At 40.0% G+C, this 18,799-nt stretch overlaps 1 long non-coding RNA gene across 2 annotated transcripts in view; it reads left to right on the forward strand.

Annotated features, from left to right (window-relative positions):
• The window catches only part of LOC133131440 (uncharacterized), a 63,353-nt gene extending 55,458 nt beyond the window's left edge, over positions 1 to 7,895 (forward strand). For both annotated transcript variants that reach the window (XR_009709017.1, XR_009709018.1), the window contains exon 3: positions 7,795 to 7,895. This is a non-coding gene — a long non-coding RNA (uncharacterized LOC133131440). The remainder of the gene's footprint in view (positions 1 to 7,794) is intronic.
• The last annotated feature ends 10,904 nt before the right edge of the window (positions 7,896 to 18,799 follow it).

An 18,799-nucleotide genomic window follows, 5' to 3' on the forward strand; every position in this document is an offset into this window, starting at 1 on the left:
TGGGCATTTTGGGGGTTACACTCGAGACAGGAGGCGTGAGGTTGGAAAACAGATGAAGCTGTGCCAGGCCTTGACGTGGATCAGCTAAAGCGCTGTTCATCTGTGCCAAAGCAGCGCTCGCCTGACACTCATGGTCTGCTCACAAGAAGGTTTTGTGGGGATAATCCCATTCAAACGGCGGGATTAGGTTAGCCTGTTTATGGCTCAGGGCCAATAAAGCCATTAGCTAAAAATGTTTCAAAAGGTTCACTGATCTTCTTAGATAGTAAACCGACTTCCTTTACCTCAACTTGCCTCCTTTCCGTAGCCATTGTGTAAAACCCGCAATTTTACTATTAAGCATTCTTTTTTTTTTTGAATCACATTTTCTATGAAGTCACAGTTACTGTTAAATAGCACTCTGTAAATTGTGAATCTTACTCTGTGAATTCCCACCCAGCGTAAGAAGGCCTCATTAGTAGTACAAAACTTTCTGGGAAAGAAATGTGGCCAGATGGACCCTCTTGTCCATAAAAATCAAAAGCTGCCTGCATAAAGGTCTTTGTGATTTAAGCCTTCAGTACAGATGCAGAATGGGAATGGTAAAAATTTTTAATCAGCATCCGCCCCCAACCACTTCTTTTAAAGACAAAATAATCAGCATGTTTTCGGTTCATTGTGCAGATTCATGGTGTGTGTGACCATGCTCATTAGAGCACACTTTATGAATCCACATCAACCACATCGTCCTACAGGCTCTGAATTCGCAGATTTTTCATGCAAAGTAATTTTCATCATTTTTCAGCTAGACACAGGTATGTGGTTCAGGCCATTTCTAGGCTGGGCTTTTTATAAATCCACTGTCAGTTAAAAATGTGAAACTGACATCAAAAATAATGGGTGTCTCTGTATTGGCAAACAGGAGGAACTTATGATCCTCTCTGGGTGTAAGAAGACAGACTCCGTTAACACGGTGGTTCCATAGAGAGCGAGCGCAGATGCGAACGCGAGCTTGACCAGCCATGATCGCGGCGGCGCTCCTGCGTCCCGTCACCTGCGCTCCAGACAGCCTGCTTCAGCTGGAGCCCGGCGTATCGATCCGGAGAGGCTGTAGAGTGGTCCGGAAAGATCTGTAAGAGACACGGTCCCCAGCGGCTGTGGCTGAGGGCTGGTGTCGCGGAGGGGGCTGCTGGGATGGCGTATCGAATCGTTAACTCTCCGGCGCGGGCGGGAAGCGGGGTCACCCCAGACGCTCGCTGCGCGCACGGTTGGACGTGTCCAGCCTGGAGCCTCGCTCCCCCCCTTCTTTTTCGGATCGCACTGGGTGTGTTAGGATACTCCCGTGTGCATCACTGTGACTCCCCTGCTTCAGACAGGAACATCTCCGCAGCCCTAGGGGGTGTCCGCACGTCATCCCACGCTGTTTGTTTCAGTGCTCACAACTCCACCCATGTTGTTTTGACATGAAAGACCTCAAGTATAGTCAGCTTGACAGCAGCAGCTGGAAGAGTGACGGTCTATTAGTGAAATGGGAACTGCACAATGGCAGTATATGCAATCATATGATTTCATTACAGAGTCATAGATCAAGGGAAAAAATCTAGATAAACTCACACTTTATTTTACTTTATTACACCTACTTATTCATGTGATTATTTAGCCAATTGTGTGGCAGCAGTGCTGCATACAATAGATATGGGTCAGGAGCTTCAGTTAATGTTCACATCAAACATCAAAATGGGAAAAAAATTTGACTTTGACTGTGGAATGATTGTTGGTGGTAGAATGGTGGTGGTTGAATATCTCAGAAACTGCTGATCTGGTATTTTCACGCACACTCGAATGGTGCAAAAAAACAACAAAAAATTCCAGTGAGCAGCAGTTCTGTAGACAGACAGGTCTTGTTAATGAGAGATTTCAGAGGAGAATGGCCAGACTCGTCAAAGCTGACAGTGACGCAAATAATTACACATTGCAGATGCAGATGAGCATCTGTGAACACACAACTCTAAGTGGATAGGCTACTGCAGTAGAAGTAAAAAATAAATAGTCTAATAAATACCTAATAAAGGTCTTGCTTACTATATATATATATATATATATATATATATATATATATATATATATATATATATATATATATATATATATAGCATTGAGGAAAGATTGCACAAACACTGGAGCTGCTACTTCAATATGACTGACAATTAATTTGGCAGTCCTGGGGAAATGGGACGGCAATCAGGGGCCAAGCCTTTTCTGGATTCCCAGTCCATCACTACCAGAAGGTGCAGGTTGACTATGATCCTCACCCCATATATTCTGTGCTTTGACTCTGCCTCTGTCATTGACAGTTGGATGGTTTTGGGTGAGATTCAGTTTCTGTGATTTAAGATGAGAAAGACCCCGGTCAGCATCCTCCTCAGTAATACAGAACTTGATGGGGTGGGTGGGTTTGGGGGAAGAGGGTGTGGGTGGGGGCACTTCATGTTTGCTCCTGGATTTACTGTACTTCTGCTGAACCAAGGTCACGCAATTACCGTTCAGCGACCACAACTGCGCCCCACGGCCACTTAAAGTCACGCGTGTGACACAGGCCCACAATTCATGGGCAGTACTGTATACAGCAGAGAATCAAGGGGCTTCTGACCAGAGAAAAGACAGAGAACAACCTGCTTCAAGACTCCTTGTGGATTCCATTGTTTCAGAACTGACCCTACTCCCATGAAAAAAGTCTCGGAGCCTGAAAGCACCCTCCCCCTCCCCCCACACACTCCCGAATAACTTGCCCCTGGGACTGTTTTACTTTTTTGTGGTCTCCCTTCTGTGACAGCACATCTTTTCACTGGCAGTTTACTGCATTCGCATCAGTTTATGCATCAGTTTACCACCCACAATCTCTTACACCGCAAATTCCTGACATATAGCAGTTAGACTATAAGCCAGCCACAATTACATTTGAACATGAATACATTGTAGATGCACAGAACAACCATAATTTTTTATTATGAAATATACAAAACTGGCTTTTCATTATATGTCAGATCTACTTCATTTTCAACTTGGGCCAGGAATAAGTGAGTTAGATAATGGAAGGATGCATAAAATATTTGGCATAAAAAATAAAAATAATTGATAAATAAATAAATAAATAAAAAGCTTATTCACATTTCAATGCATTTAGGGATCTTGTGTTGTCGAGAAATAAACACATCACAGAGAAATTCTGAGTGTTAAATCAACTTCAAACAGAGTTTACAAGAGTTTCCATGAGGGACCAAATGAATTCTATTAGAGCTGATTTCTGCAGTCAGCATTTGGCTGTGTACATGCACAGTTTAAACAACAAATATTGGTTTGACTTCAATTCTGAATTAATTTGTAAATTTAAACAAGAATGGGAAAGTTACAATTCAGGAAGATTAATTCACAAGAACATTTGTACTGACTTACAGGTTTGTGGTTTAGAGAACTGCAATGAGCTTTTGTGTAGAACATTTCATTTCTTTAATCTAATCATTTCCAGCAAAATAACGTTAAAGTGTACAGTGATGCAAATTGGAAGTAATCAGCCACAATTTCAGTCCATTTAAGCTGCTCATTAATAATTAAAGAGGCAGGAAAGTTCAGCTGCTGGTCAAATGAGAGCGTACCGATTTTCTAATTTTCACTTATCAAATTTGTGAAGATGTTGGAAAACTTACTGCATGTATAATGTCGAAAAGGATTTCTTTCTCTACCTCGCAGTGTTTGGAGGCCTTCCAAAATCATTCTGACTGCTTGTGAAAGGCTGCCGTTAGAAAACCAGGGCTGAAGGGCTATTCAGACTACTCACAATGCATGCTGTCCTGCAATGTTCTCTTACAAATGTACACATTACTTCAACAATGATTTGAGGAGTTACTCTTTTTCTCAACTGAAGTATACAGTTTAAGAAAAATGGTTAAAGTCTTTCTTTAATGTCAGCAGGAATGACTATGCCCATCAGGGAATAAAACAACCATATTCTTCTGAATTCAGAAATCAACATGTCTCTCTCGCCAGTATTACACACACAGGCACTCACACCGGCACACACACACATACTCACACACACAGACATTCACGCACGCATGCACACACACAAACACACACAAGCATGCGCATGCATGGCCACATGTAAACACACATACATTCACGCATGCATGCACAGATTTAAATGACATGCACAAGCATACCTGAAAAGATATACACTCAGTGACCACTTTATTAGGTAATCCTGTACACCAGCGTGTTAATGCAAATCTTTAATCAGCCAATCATGTAGCAGCAACTAAATGCATAAACGTATGCAGACGTGGTGAAGAGGTTCAGCTGTTTTTCAGACCAAATTTCAGAATAGAGAAGAAATGTGATCTAAGTGATTTTGACCATGGAATGATTGTTGGTGCCATATAGGGTGGTCTGAGTATCTCAGAAATTGAGGATCTCCTAGGATTTTGCAGACAATTTGAACCGTTTGCAGACAATGGTGTGAAAAACAATAACATGCAATGAGCAGCAGTTCTGCAGGCAGAAACACGTTGTTAATGAGAGAGGTCAGAGGAGAGGGACCATATGATCGAAGCTGACAGGAAGGTGACAGTAACGCAAATAACCACACATTACAACAGTGGTATGCAGAAGAGCATTACTGAACACACAACACATCAAACCTGTAAGTGGATAGGCTACAGCAACAGAAGACTTAATAGGTCTAATAAAATAAATATGAATAACTTTAATAACAGAATATAAATTATATGGTATAATTCACAGAATTAATCTAATGATGGGTAAATAACAGCAATTATTGGTGCTGAAGCTGTTTACGATGTAGTATTCTTGCTTTTTATTTATTCTTATTTAGTGGAGGATGTCACCTTTCACTGACTGCGAGTTGCTAGGTAACATGCAGGCGAGAGACACCTTTTAAAAGAGGTGAAATATTAACACAATGGTTTGGAAACTGGCTGAAGAACTATATGTTCTATTCCTGTGGGACACTGATGTTGTACCCTTGAACAGTGTCTCTGTCTATGTATATAACTGAAGCCACATAAGTTAATATGTGAAACTGATCCCATCTTTGTTAAAATAAATAAATAAATAAATATGGGTCTGGGGTTTCCAACATACGCAAAGCAAAAGTTTTGTTTTAGGTTTTTGTGGTCTAACTTATTTTCCAGAAGTTCATTTGGGTTTCCAGTGGAGCTCTTCAGAACTCCTGCAGTCTGTGTGCTCAGCTGTGTGCTGAGCAAAGAGTCTGGGCCAGGGCTTGTGGTGACAAATGAATGGATGCCATCCAGAACGGACTTCCACAATACTCACTTGTCCTCTCGAGTGAGCACTTCTCCGCAGGAATCAGAGTGATCACTTTAAGGAGCTGCTGAGACAGAGGAGATGAAGAGGCACACAGTGTTTCTTTTGCGTTGCATCACCTACACGTGATGTTCTCTCTCTCTCTCTCTCTCATATACTCTCACTCTCTCTATTTCTTTATCTCTCTGTCCCGTTTAAATTTGCATGACTACATATTGGCACTGCATCGCTCTCTCCCATACACATGGTTGTCTATTGGTTGTGATATAGTATTATGACAATGCTTCATAATCGCCTTTTTGCCAAATCAGTTCAACACTGGGAAAATATAGAATAGCGCACTGTACATATTGACATTGACTCTGTGTCTCTTACTCAAATATATGCATATAATAAGGCTAGGGTGTAACACACATTCTCAATGGTCAATTAATATTTCTGGCAGTTGAGTAAAAAAACGATAGAACTGCAGCACTTGAATCCAATAATTTGATCCAACAGTCCTGTGTTTAATCCTGTTTCACTTAAATTGGTCATGACTTCCATGTTATGACTCACTAAAGAGACTGGCTGAATTACTGTAACTTCAAAAACATGAATGAAATTCACCTCCACCCCCACTGTCATGGATTGGGTCACCGCTGTGATGTCACTTCCTCCTTGCATACCCATAATTGCAGTTACTGAATTTGTTCCTAAAATGTCTGATATTTTGCTCTCCTCTTTGAGTGGGATAAGATGGCGAAAAAGGCAGGAGGTTAGAGGGAGTATAACCAAGGTGAATACAAGGGCTGCGGGGCATGAAATAAATAAAAAACCTCACTGCGCTCTTGCTACTCCCAGTGCTTTACCATTGTTAGCCGTCCCTTCTGAATGGTATAAAACGAATGGAAAACCGTACTGTACTGTCTTGTAGACCACAATGTCTCACGGATTGGTAAATGGTACATAACGGCAACTGGGTGTAAAAGTAGATGTTGGCAGGCTTTTTATAGTGCTCTTCCTAACAGGCCTGTGACAGGGTCGTTATTTTACTTCATCTGCTAGTGGAAAACCCCTTATCCAGGATGACATATAAGTCTTGTTTTTACAGGCCTTATCTTCAGCTGGAAAAATATGGAGGCAGCTCATGGTTGGTGCCTCACTCGAAGGTGTCAAAGCCTTGGCCTTCCCTGGTTTTGAACCAGTAAAATTATGGCTACACATCCAGATCCTGAAATGCTATACCGTGCTGCTACTTCTATGGACTCACAAAGGAAGGAATCAGCCTTTTGGAGGACTTGTTGGAGGACTTGTTGCCATCCATTTTGTTTCATGTCAGGAGGCTTCACTGGTGATTGGCTCAGGCAAGATGGCGCAATCTCAAACAGCTCCCCCTTAAAGAACATCCCTAATTTATAATTGACAAGTACTTATCGTAAATGGCACAGTGCGTCAAGGTCTCAATTTACGTTAAAAAACTCTCACTTATTATGGCTGACTCAACAGGCAAGGAAACATATTTATTCAAAGCTTACAGCCATACCAAAAAGAAAAACAAGAAAATATATAAACACAATATAATGCAATTCAAATATGTCTAGCCTTGTCTATCTAATATCTATAGGGATGCTTCAAAATGTGTTCCGGTGTATTTTATTATTGTAATATGATTATAAATAAATGAGGTTTATTTATTTGTGAATCTGCTGGGCATTAATCTGTTTTGGACAGTGGCTAGCCTGTTGCTCATGATGAGTTCTCATCATTAAGATGCTCCGGAGGGCACAGAAGAGGAGTCCTGTGGCCTTCCGCTAGATATGTAGTGTTTCACAGGCCTGGCTCCTTACAGCTAGATACCTAGTGTTTCACAGGTCTGGCTCCTTACAGCTAGATACCTAGTGTTTCACAGGTCTGGCTCCTCATAGCTAGATACCTAGTGTTTCACAGGCCTGGCTCCTTACAGCTAGATACCTAGTGTTTCAGAGGCTCCTTACCGCTGGATACGTCCTTACAGGCAGCTGAGAAACACAAGGGATTACACTCACACTCACACACAATTGGTGATTGGGTTGCCCGATTGGGAAACAGATAATAGTAGGAATCAATAATGAAAAAATAAATAAACAAATTAATAAATGAATCCAAACAGTCCAGTCCAAGACATCAATATTAGAAAAATTGGAGACTGTAAATTGGCTGTACTGTAGGTATGAGTGTGTGTGGATGGTGTGCGTGCCCTGTGATGGATTACCGACCTGTCCGTGGTGTATTCCTGCCTCTTATACAATGCATGCTGGGATAGAATAAGCAATTATCTGATGAGAAACAGGTGATGTATATGTGGCAGTGTGGGAGAATTACTTTATAAACCTGGACACTGGGGTTAACGCTCCTACTAGTACTATGAGTACCGGGAGACCTGTAATTATCACAGCGAGTCAGGATGTTGGTTTAATGCATCATCTGAAAGACAAACAACATCGCTCTCCCCAGGAGGTCCTGAATGCAAGCGCTGACCAATTACAGCCTCTGGCACCTAGAAAGGCCACCCACTGCAATGGCTGCCACTGGACGGAAAATGGTGACTGCTACTGTAAGATCTTGCTCTATTATGTGCATCTTGTTTTTCTTTATCATGTATCTTTCTGCTTTTCAGCTATAGAAAAATACTGTGTATGATGATCTGTGACTTGGCGGGGAGGCCAATAACCAACATATGGATGCATCAGTGCATCATATGCTATGTATGTTTCTTTTAGCATTTAACATTATAAACTGTCACTGTGTGATATCTGGAGTTAATTTTAGAAACACGTGAATGTCATTGCAATTGACCTTTGGATGGGGACTGTGCAGATAGGATGCTGGGTAGCAGCAGCCAGGCAGGCTTTAGAGATTCCTTTCAATTAGCAAATGCTCTACACCAGGAGCACCAGGTGAATTGACCTCCTGTCCAAGTAATGTCTTCAACAATACCATTAAGCCCTCAGGTAGTACAAGAAGCAATAGACCCTACAGGACTTTACGGGCGGAGGTTGTCTAATGCTGCTTGGGATACGTATGTAGCTAATTGACATGCCCATCAAACTGTTGCTTGATTAGATGACACTCAATGGGCAATTAAATTCAACTACATGTATGACTGTTTTTGCTTTTTGCTTTTTATTATTTAAATTAATAAAATGAGTTATTTTAATTATTTTAAAATGACCTGGAATATGGACTGAAATGTTTAACCCTAGCCTATGTGTATCATTAGCCTCCAATCCTTTTTAATTGGGCAAAAGGATAGAAGTCAGTGAACTCAAAATGTACTAAATGTACACAACACATTATATTTTACTCATTCTTTTCAGTGTTTTCATTTAGACAAAGGTTGAATGGCATGGTTTCCCGAGTGCTGCAAAGACCAATGTTTCCATGGGTCTTCAAGTTCAAGTTGTTACTTTCTTTCACAGCTGAATTAATTAAATGTTTAAATGTTAAACGTTAAATGCCAAGTTTGTCTGTGCCTGATTCACAGTTATTTAACATTTGATCTTTGAAACTACCGGATTTAATATCCAGTGAATTCTGGATAAACAGAACGACTTAAATAGCCTTTGCCATTAAATAAATAAATACAAATATATATTCATATTTATTTGTTTGTTTGTTTATTTATCTCAGATTTAACATCAGTAGTCCAATCAGGTCAGTTGAAATACATATTCAATGAGTTACTGAGGCAGTGAGTGAAACATAATGGTTCAACGTCACAGCAGGTACTGTTTAATGGATTGCTGCTGCAATGCAGGTGTTGCAAACAAGTCTGTGGCTTAATATTTTTTTCATTGGACAATTATGTCAGAAATGACTGTACTTCTGAGGAAAAAAAGACTGGCAAAATGACTTTAATCAAGATACACATTTGAAACAGTTAGTATGCCATGGAAGACTTTCTGTTTGCTGCTGATGTTCTGTTAATAATGTTGTTTGCTGCATTATGTTCAATGTCCCTGACAACCTCTATGACTAGAACTAATTTCCAGTACAGACATAGATATGCATAACCCTACTGAGAGACAGTATAGTGTAGTTTTGTCCAATCATGGGGCATGGAAGTCCGAGATGTTTTAATTCCAATCGGACACTACACATGCTGATTTCCAATTAGCACCTCGTCAGCCAGTGAGGACAAAACTAATGATGAGGTGAAGTGATCGGTTGGAATGAAAACCTGAATTCTCTCTGCTCTCCATGGCGCACTGCTATAGTGTACTGTATGTTTATACATTCAAACTTTTGCATTGCATAAAGCACAATTAGCAGGTGTTCTTATCCACATTGATATAAACACAGCTTTTGCATTTTCACACAGGATCATTCATACACCTGAATATTGTCCTGAACCTATTCAGGTTAAGTAGCTTGGTCAACGGAACAAAAGTAGTGTCATAACTGGGAATCGAGCCTGCAACCTTCAGATTATAAGTCCTGTTTTCAAACTATTAACTACACTGCCACCCAAGACTGTTCTGATCATGAGTTTACCTTAAAATTACAATAAATCTGATTATTTAGTAATTGTTTAAAAAGATAACAGGGGAAAACATTCTGCATGATATATGAAGTAAATGCCAAAAGTCGCAAAACGTCAAAGTTAGAATCATCAAAGTTCAGTATATTCAACCATGTACCACCCTAAATGTTCCCAGGAATGTTGCTCTGTAATACAGGCATTAGAGAATACACACTCCTGACTGGTAAAATTGCTGGGTTATTAAGCCCTGTATTTTTACCATTGCCATTGGCCATTTAATGGGGAAAATTGTCATCTGTTTTATGTCAGGATTCGGGAAAGAGGAACCAGAGAGGACAGAGTCTGGCCTAGAGGAGCGAAGCGGGAGGCTGGACCTGGGAAGGAACAGGAAGCTGGACCCGGCGTGGTTCTGGGAGCTGGGTCTGGAGCGAAGCAGGAGACGGGATGCTGGAACATGGCACTGGAAGCTGGATCTAGAGCGAAGAAACAGAGCGGGCCTGGTGAAGCACTGGGGTCTAGGGTGAAGCAGGAAGCTGGACCTAGCGCAGCACTGAGACCTGGGTCTGCCAATTTAGCAGCCAGTCCAGCCGGGACTCAATTTTAATAGCTGAAGCTGTAAACGCCTCCAGAGTCTGGGAGATCCCCGAAAGGAAAATGATCCTGAATGTGCTCGGAAAGTCAGCTCCAGAACAGGTCAGAGGGCTTTGCAGCCAAAATTGGAGGTGTGCGCCAACAGCCAAAATCTATCGGCATAGTCTGAGACAAAACTGTTCCCTTATTGCAGGTGAAAAAGTTGCTGACCCGCAGAGAATCCAACATGGGAACAACCAGAGAACTGCAGGGTAGGCAGAGTGTAATCAGAAAAACAGAGTTCAAAACCCAAGAAGACAGACAAGCAAAGATACAAATCCAAAAATCCAAAACAGAGTCTGAAAACCAGGCAGAGATAAAAACCAGTAGAGGGTAGAGTATAGAGGGTAGAGGGAGCTAGAATCAGGGTAGGGAACAGAAAGACAACAAGAAACTGAGAACAACAGGTTTAAATACACTACTAACAAGCACTAAACAAGAAACAGGTGGAATCAATGACAGGAGACAGGAATGAAGTACATAAAAGGAGTGGGGAGGCGTAGACAGAAAATGGGACACAGCTGAAATGGAGCAGGTGAATGGAGCAGGAAACAGGTCACAGAGGGTAACAAGGAACAAAAACACTAAGAACTCAGACAAAACATACAGAAAAACACAGAACCTGACCCCAACACTTTTTTTCCTCATTTGAAAATTGTGGCTTTGTCGTACCACATTTGCCTTTCTTCTGAATTACTCGCCCTGCTGTTGCATATTTTCCTAAATCAATAAAGAATAACTCCAGGGCTTGTATTAAACTAACAATCTGTACTGCGTCTGAAGTATGCTGGAACCCTTGGCCAGCATTCAACCACTTACCTTTAGCATCTAATTTGAGTCCAATTTGAGTTTTAAATTAATTTAAAATAGTTCCTGCCAAGGTGTTTAGTGGAGTGCACCAACACCAAGGCTAAGTTAATAGCCCTTAAAGACAGATTTATAATTCCTTGGTAACTGCATGTTCAAAGCAAAATGTCCCTGGGTTTTCTTTTTGCAGGTAGGTTAATAGCAGGGTGCTTTTAATAAGCCTTATCCCAAAGGTATGCTCGCTCCAGCACGGCAATGTGCTTGTTTCCTGTCACACATACATTTGTCTGTCTTTGTCCAAGAATGTCTCTTTGTTCGTCATAAGACTGGAGCGTGTAGGGCACCTCATATAAAAGCCACGTAATTGCTTTCCTGGATGGAATGCTGAGGTTTGCTGGTGTGGGAATGCGCTGTTCATCCCCACTATTCCCGGGCACTGCAATTTCTCTACGGCTCAATGTGTCAAGCTGTCACGCTATTGACTTCCATTGTTTAATTTCTCCCCCCAGCGGGTGGAGGGGGGTGTCGGGTAGGGTTACCGACAGAATCGATTTACTGAGTGATATGATGTATGCATATGTTCTGTGATGAAGTGCATGTTGTAGGTTCGAGCCCCGGATGATTCATTGGACACCGGCAGCGGCGGTATGAGGGAACGCATTAGGTTCCTGTCGCCGTTCCCCGAAATTGAAAACCGCCACGACACTGCCAAGAAGTTTATTTCCTCTTCCCTAAGTCTGGCTAATGCGTGTGACAGACTGGGCCGAGAACATAAGTCTGATTAGCTAAGTCCAGACTCATTTGGATTAACCTTAGCGAGTTCATATCTGGCTATTGAGGAATTAAGGCTTAATGATACTACAATCATTCACACTGCATTAAACCTAAATGTCACCAGCCGAAGCTGTGTGGAGTTTTAACCTGTATGTCCACCACTGGGTCCAAAGGACCAATTTTAATCTCATCCACAGCAGTAAAATATAGCAATACCACTTGGGAACTTGGGTGTAATTGGAGGTGTGTTTTAAAAACTTTGAGACAGAGTGACAGAGGGAGCACACTGAATGTATGAAATATCTGAATGAGATGTTAGAAGTATGTGCATTTTGCTTTGTATCATTATTTAATGAGTGCTATGTGCAGTTTAGTAAGAAAAGCCAGTGGACAATTTTCTAAACAGTATTTTGGCATGATGACAAATACAGTGAGACTGCAGCTCTCCTTGTGCTGATCCACGCACAGTATTTCTACTGAGAAATGCCCGTCTGTGTGGGCTGCCACAGGAGAGCTGTCACATGTGGCACCTCCACAGTCTTCATCAGCTATCATCACCAGATCATTCACCAGCCTTCTCTTCTTGCCCACATTTTATAAATCTTACCTACGAATGTTTTACTGTAGGATTAGGGTCCTACAACAAATATTTTCTCCATCCTACTACTATTACATTTCCTAGCTTGATATAAACAAAATGTAATATAGTAGTTTGTGCTGTCATAAAAAATAATAGGAAAATAATTACATAAAATAATGTAATTTCCTAGTAAGAGATTCACTACCAAGCAATGTTCTCCTGCAAAAAAAAAGAAGTAAAATAAATGTTCCACCTTAACTGTCTGATTGTCATTTGTGGAGTGAATTCTCCTTCATGATTAAAGAGGACTGTAGTGCGTCCATGCCGGAGGGGGGAGGAGAAGAGTGCTTTAAGATCATGTAGCATGCGGGCGGGTGTAATGCCTATGACTAACATATGTCATCGCTGAACAGGTATCGACCGTTCAAGCAGTAACTGTGAGCCCCTCAATGGCACTATAAATCCCACCATGTGGGGCTTTGTTCCTCATTTTAAGCAGCATATTTAGAAAGCCATTGCAGCACATTTTGAGATATGTCCATATCTTAATAATGTGCAAGACACAAAAAAAGAAAAGAAGAACTACAATTTTCTAACATTTTAAATTTGAAGAAGCCATGTTCTTTAGTTTTATGACTTAGCTACAGAGTTCATGGTGTTGCTTATGAGCAATGCATTGTGGGGAGAAAAATGGCAAATGCCATCTTGATACCGGGAGCACCACAGATCTTGTCTTTGATGAGTACACTGTATATGTCAAGTGAAAATGGCCTTGACATATTAAAATGAATGTCACCGTAATGCAATTTATGGCATGTTTGGGACAGCACACCACATGACCATCCGTGCCATTCATTATGTCTTTTATATTATGACATTTATATGGGACATGGAGGGTGTTATATTGTGCCAAATTAAGTGGAAAAAACTAAAAACCAAGCCATACAAGTTTCATGGTCAAATGTTTCAATCAATCATGTGAAAGAATGATCAATTTAATAAAGGGTGCGTCAGACAAATTAAGTTTGCTATATCATTATATTATCGCTGAATTACATTTGAGATTTTAAGAGTTGTGCTCATTGTTGAGTGAGAGAGAGTGATGGCGATGAATGTATTAAATATCTGGATATCTTTGAAAGGATGCCAGCATACTAAAGATCTATCTGCATTTTCAGACTGGCTCATCTCTGGATATGATCAAAATGCTGCTTGACAGTTCCTGAAGATGTCAGGCCCTGTAGTGTGTGAGTGATGCATGCTGATGTCTGTAATGCTTGTATTATAAGCCAACATAGTATTCTTGCCATAGCCAATGCAAAACAGTTATAATATTGCTATTTTTGCTGAAATAGACCAACATGAAGTGCAACAACATCAGCCCCTAATTTTAAACCCTTCCATTATTATGAGGCCATAAACTATATGAGGCTTGTGACCTATAAACAGCCAGCAGGGTGGGCGGTCATTCAGTTAACTTGTTTGAGTCCCCCCTTTCTTTCACAGGTTGTGGACACTTTTGGGTCAATTAAATCTGAGTAGTGGAAATAGTTTCTAATATTATTATTATTATTATTATTATTATTATTATTATTATTATTATTATTATTATTATTATTATTATTATTATTATTATTATTATTATTATTATTATTATTATTATTATTATTATTATTATTATTATTATCTGAGGTCAGTTATACTGAATGTGTCAGTTTTTAAATGTTAAATGAGGTAAAGTTTTTGATTCAAAGCACAAGTCTGGCGAGTCTGGCAGACATACTGAAAAAAGTCAAAAATTGCACGCAAGCACACACACGCACATACATACACACACACACACACACACATACACACATACACACACGCACACGCACACACATACACACACACACACACGCGCACACACATACGCACATACACACGCACACACGCACATACACATACGCACACACATACACACACACACACACATACACACACGCACACACGCACACACACATACGCACACACACACACACACACACACACACAAACGCACACACACACACACACACACACACACACACACATACACACGCACACAGGCACATACACTCTAAGTAGAATGAACTGTGCCAAGTGCTGCCACAGGTATGGAATGGCAGTGAGTTACTATACGCAGGCAGATGCTAGAGTAAAATACATTATGAGAATGAGCACAGCACAGGGCTGCCAAGTTCACTGGCATATGGCGTATACCCAGGTGATGTCAAAGCCCCATGCTTTACTTACCGCTAGTTTCCTCAGATGTCCATCTGTTCAACCTCCTTCAAAGAAACCATTTCAGGGCTTCCTTATAGGCAAATTAATTATTTAGAGAACGGACCAGGTGACACCAACCAACTTCTTCATTGCTAAATGGTGGAAACCCCTCCTTTATTCATCCACCTGGTTACCTCTGTAAAACCATTACGTTTCCCTGGCATCATTTACAGATATAACATAATGCATCTTGGCAAAAACACATTTGCAGAGTTTCACTCCTGTATTATAAAAGTTATACGTTGCCAGCAGCCGCACTAGCTAACGTAAAATTGCATTTTTGGAACACAGGATATGTTAAAATCTGCATTTTACATAAATTCACTTGCATTTTGATCCAAATAGATGGACAATTTGTGGCATAATAAGCTCACAATAATAACGCAATGCACTTGCACAGCCAGAAAATGATCAGTGATACAAATACAACTTTAAAAGGCCAAGAATGATAAACATGAATAACCTGTTATTGTACAAGAGAGCTACAATGCCAAAATAACAGGCACAGAAGAGCGTGACTCTCATTTTTTATTTCTCATTCAAATGTGCTATATCTTGCCAATACTATGCTGTGTAAATATTATGATATATAAATAATACAAATGTTAGACACAGAAGACAGTTGGCTCAAATAAACAGGAGTAATTTTTGTCCTGCGGTTCATGTTTGGGTCATCTTTAAAAAAAGATGTCACAATATCTGCATTTATAGAATGCACTGTATTTATTTTCCTCCATTTTCGCTCAGTTTCTCTGCGTGAGAAATACAGTACTCAACATAAACACGACCTCTGGTTGTAAGCCCATGACTGATTATAATAAAGGCAAAGACTTTAATTATCACCATATGCATTTGTTTTCTACGTGAATCTTATAAAAGCACACATAATAGAAATATCAGAAACCGCTATTCAAAATTTAGATTTTTTTCAAAAGCTCTTCCAGAGGGCTTCCAGAGATTTGCTTATAGCAACAGTATCTCCAGGATAAATAAATTATCGCTCTAATTATGCAAACAGATCTTGGTAGGAATTGACTTGGTGAGTAAATGTCAGAGTGACAGCCTGAGAAGTGAGATGACTGGTGTGTCTTCAGGAGCAGCAACTTGCTGCCGAGGAGAAACGGGAGACATCTGGAGAAATCACTTAGAAAACTAACTCCTCCACATGACTTACACACAATATTACACATGAAGTCAAAACAGTGGCTGAATTAAAATCCAGATTTATAAATAAAAAAGGTGAAATAATGCAAGCTAATATCATCTGTTCCAGTGAACTGAGAACATATTATTAATCAACACTATCTTTTTGAAAAAATAAGTAAATAGTTCAATGAATGAGAATGAGTGAATGAGTGAGCAAAAAAAACAAAACAAAAATAAATAAATTGCTGAATAAATGTATTAGGTCACTACCTTGTGTTAGGTCACTACCTTGACGTAATGGAGAGCCAAAGTGTGACATCATTTCACCATATGGACACCATGTGGAACTACACGTTCATGCTGAAGAAATGCTAATTTCTTTAGCATGCATGATGCTGTGGAGGATATCTTCTATTTTTCAAACTGAATGGACTGAATGCATCAAGTAATTATATCACTCAATTTCTGGCAGACACTTGTATCCAGACTAGGACAGCTTTTTTGCATTCTTACATAGTATTAATCTATGGAGCTGGATATATGCTGAGCCAGTCTGGGGTGGGTCATTCTTACTCATGGGTAGTATGGAAATTGAACCTACAACCTTTGGATTGCAAGCCCAGGTCCTTATTCATTATACTACACTGCTACCTCCACCCACTGATAGAATGATGCAATGTCAATAAGAAAGGGGTTGGGCTTTACGCTGACATTGATGCAAGCTTAGGGAAACCGCTACATCTCCTTTGGGTGGATATGTTTGCGTACTTTTGAACAACTTTTTTCTACTTCAAACAATTTGTTTTATCTGTTTCATTGACACTTCAAACCAAACCGAGATTCTGTTTGATGATGAAACACGAAGGACATCCGTACTATGTGTCTGATTTAAAATGTACGAGGCAGTCACAGCAACATTTCAGTTGAGCATTGAAAACAAAAAGCTGGCATCAGCATCGTGTTCTACCCGTGTCACCAGGAGAATAGCTGTCGTGGCTGCTTGTTCATCAGAAATTATTTATTTTTCCTCTGCAAAAAAAAAGAGTTAAAATGTCTGTAAAATGAACATACACAGCTCTGGGGTAAATGTGATAGGAGCCACTCCTGAAACCCCCAGAGTGAACTGCCTTTAGACTGATCAGATTTCAAACATTGTGGACAATATAGCATTTCAAATCAAGTTGAAAATATTGGGCTGTCCCTCTGTCTGTTCCATATGTTATTTTCTGAAGCCCTGACATAGCGCAGTAACATTTATGTTGAATTTAATTAAGGTAAAATCCACAAGCTATACCAAATGCCTTGGGTATATTTAGGATGCATGGTATGTTTTATTTTGTTGGCACTGTTATTTATGGTACCATATGAATATGTCTGAACACAAAAGACTTATGGTCAATATGTATTCAGCCGTCTGAGTTTCAGTGTACAGTCTGCATACTTGGCAACGAGAAGTTTTAGATTAGGTCAACTGACTCTTCATGCACTTTAATCTCAGATATTCTACTCACCTTCAGTTTTCAGTTTAGTCCAAGCCATTTCAAGTATTACAGTTTATTATTTATGAATTTATTTTTTGCAAAGTGAAGCACAAGATATTTATGTAATTAAGAAACATACTTGATGTTTCAAGACAAGTTATAAATCCCTTGCAGAATAATAAACACTTCTCATTAACCCACATTTACTGTAGTATTACATTTCTTTATTACTTGCTTCATAATAACATCACTTCACATTTTTTGACCTCAAATGGAATTTAAAAGGCAGCATCCTCAAAGTGCTAATACAACCTTTCACTCAAGTATTTCTGTATTTGAAGATCTATTGTTCTTGGAATCTGTGCTGTGTTTAATGTTCACTGAAGGCACCAGAGTTCAGTCGTTTCCTTCTGAGTGATTAATCTCATGATATGAATTATTATGAATGTGACAATAATGTATTCAGCATATGGATGAGAGATGTGGCTTTCATCTCTAGTGATGAATTAATATTCAAATAGTGTCAGCTGGGCTTCAATGATATGACTGGTGCTTCTATGACATCCAGCTAGTTTACGGCTTATAGTATGTTTATGTACACCTTAAACCCTTTCATGGTTTCTAAAGATAACCAAAATTACTCAGCATTCATTCCTTCATTACTAAAAATATTTTTCCATTCAGTTCTTCAGTTATGTGCCAGTGTAGTTGAGCAGGTCACTGTATGTTTCACCAAAAAAAAACATAACATCGACAAAAAAGATACCACTTTAAATGTATTAGTTACAATGAACAGTTTTTGTGGTAAGTTCTGAATGGGAGCCATATCCTATATGGGGAGGGGAGAGAGACAATTATGTCAGGTAATTTAAATTGATATGACCCCTTACTGATTACCTTTCTTGTCCTAAGAGCATTGCTGTTAATTAAGAGCCTGGGTAGGCCACCATTAGGATGTGCAGTTTTTAAGTTAAGCACTTCACACTCCAGGGAACTTCAGGAGCATTCAGGATCTTTTTTTTCAGGAGCAATGATCCAGAAGTAAACTTTTGAGCTCATATCTTGCTACTTCACATGGATTTTGGCAGGGAGCACCCGGCAGCAGCTTCACAAACTGTCCCTTAGGGACTGCCGAGGGCTTTGGCACACCCGTAGTTTTCTGGTTAACACTTTCAGACTTGTGAGCCGGAGTTGGTCGGCCTGTTTAATTACCCAGAGGTGTCAGAGGGCTGAGGCGGCAATGCCGCGTAAAAC

Source organism: Conger conger, chromosome 6 (assembly GCF_963514075.1).
Source record: "Conger conger chromosome 6, fConCon1.1, whole genome shotgun sequence".
NCBI classification, from domain to species: Eukaryota; Metazoa; Chordata; class Actinopteri; order Anguilliformes; family Congridae; genus Conger; species Conger conger.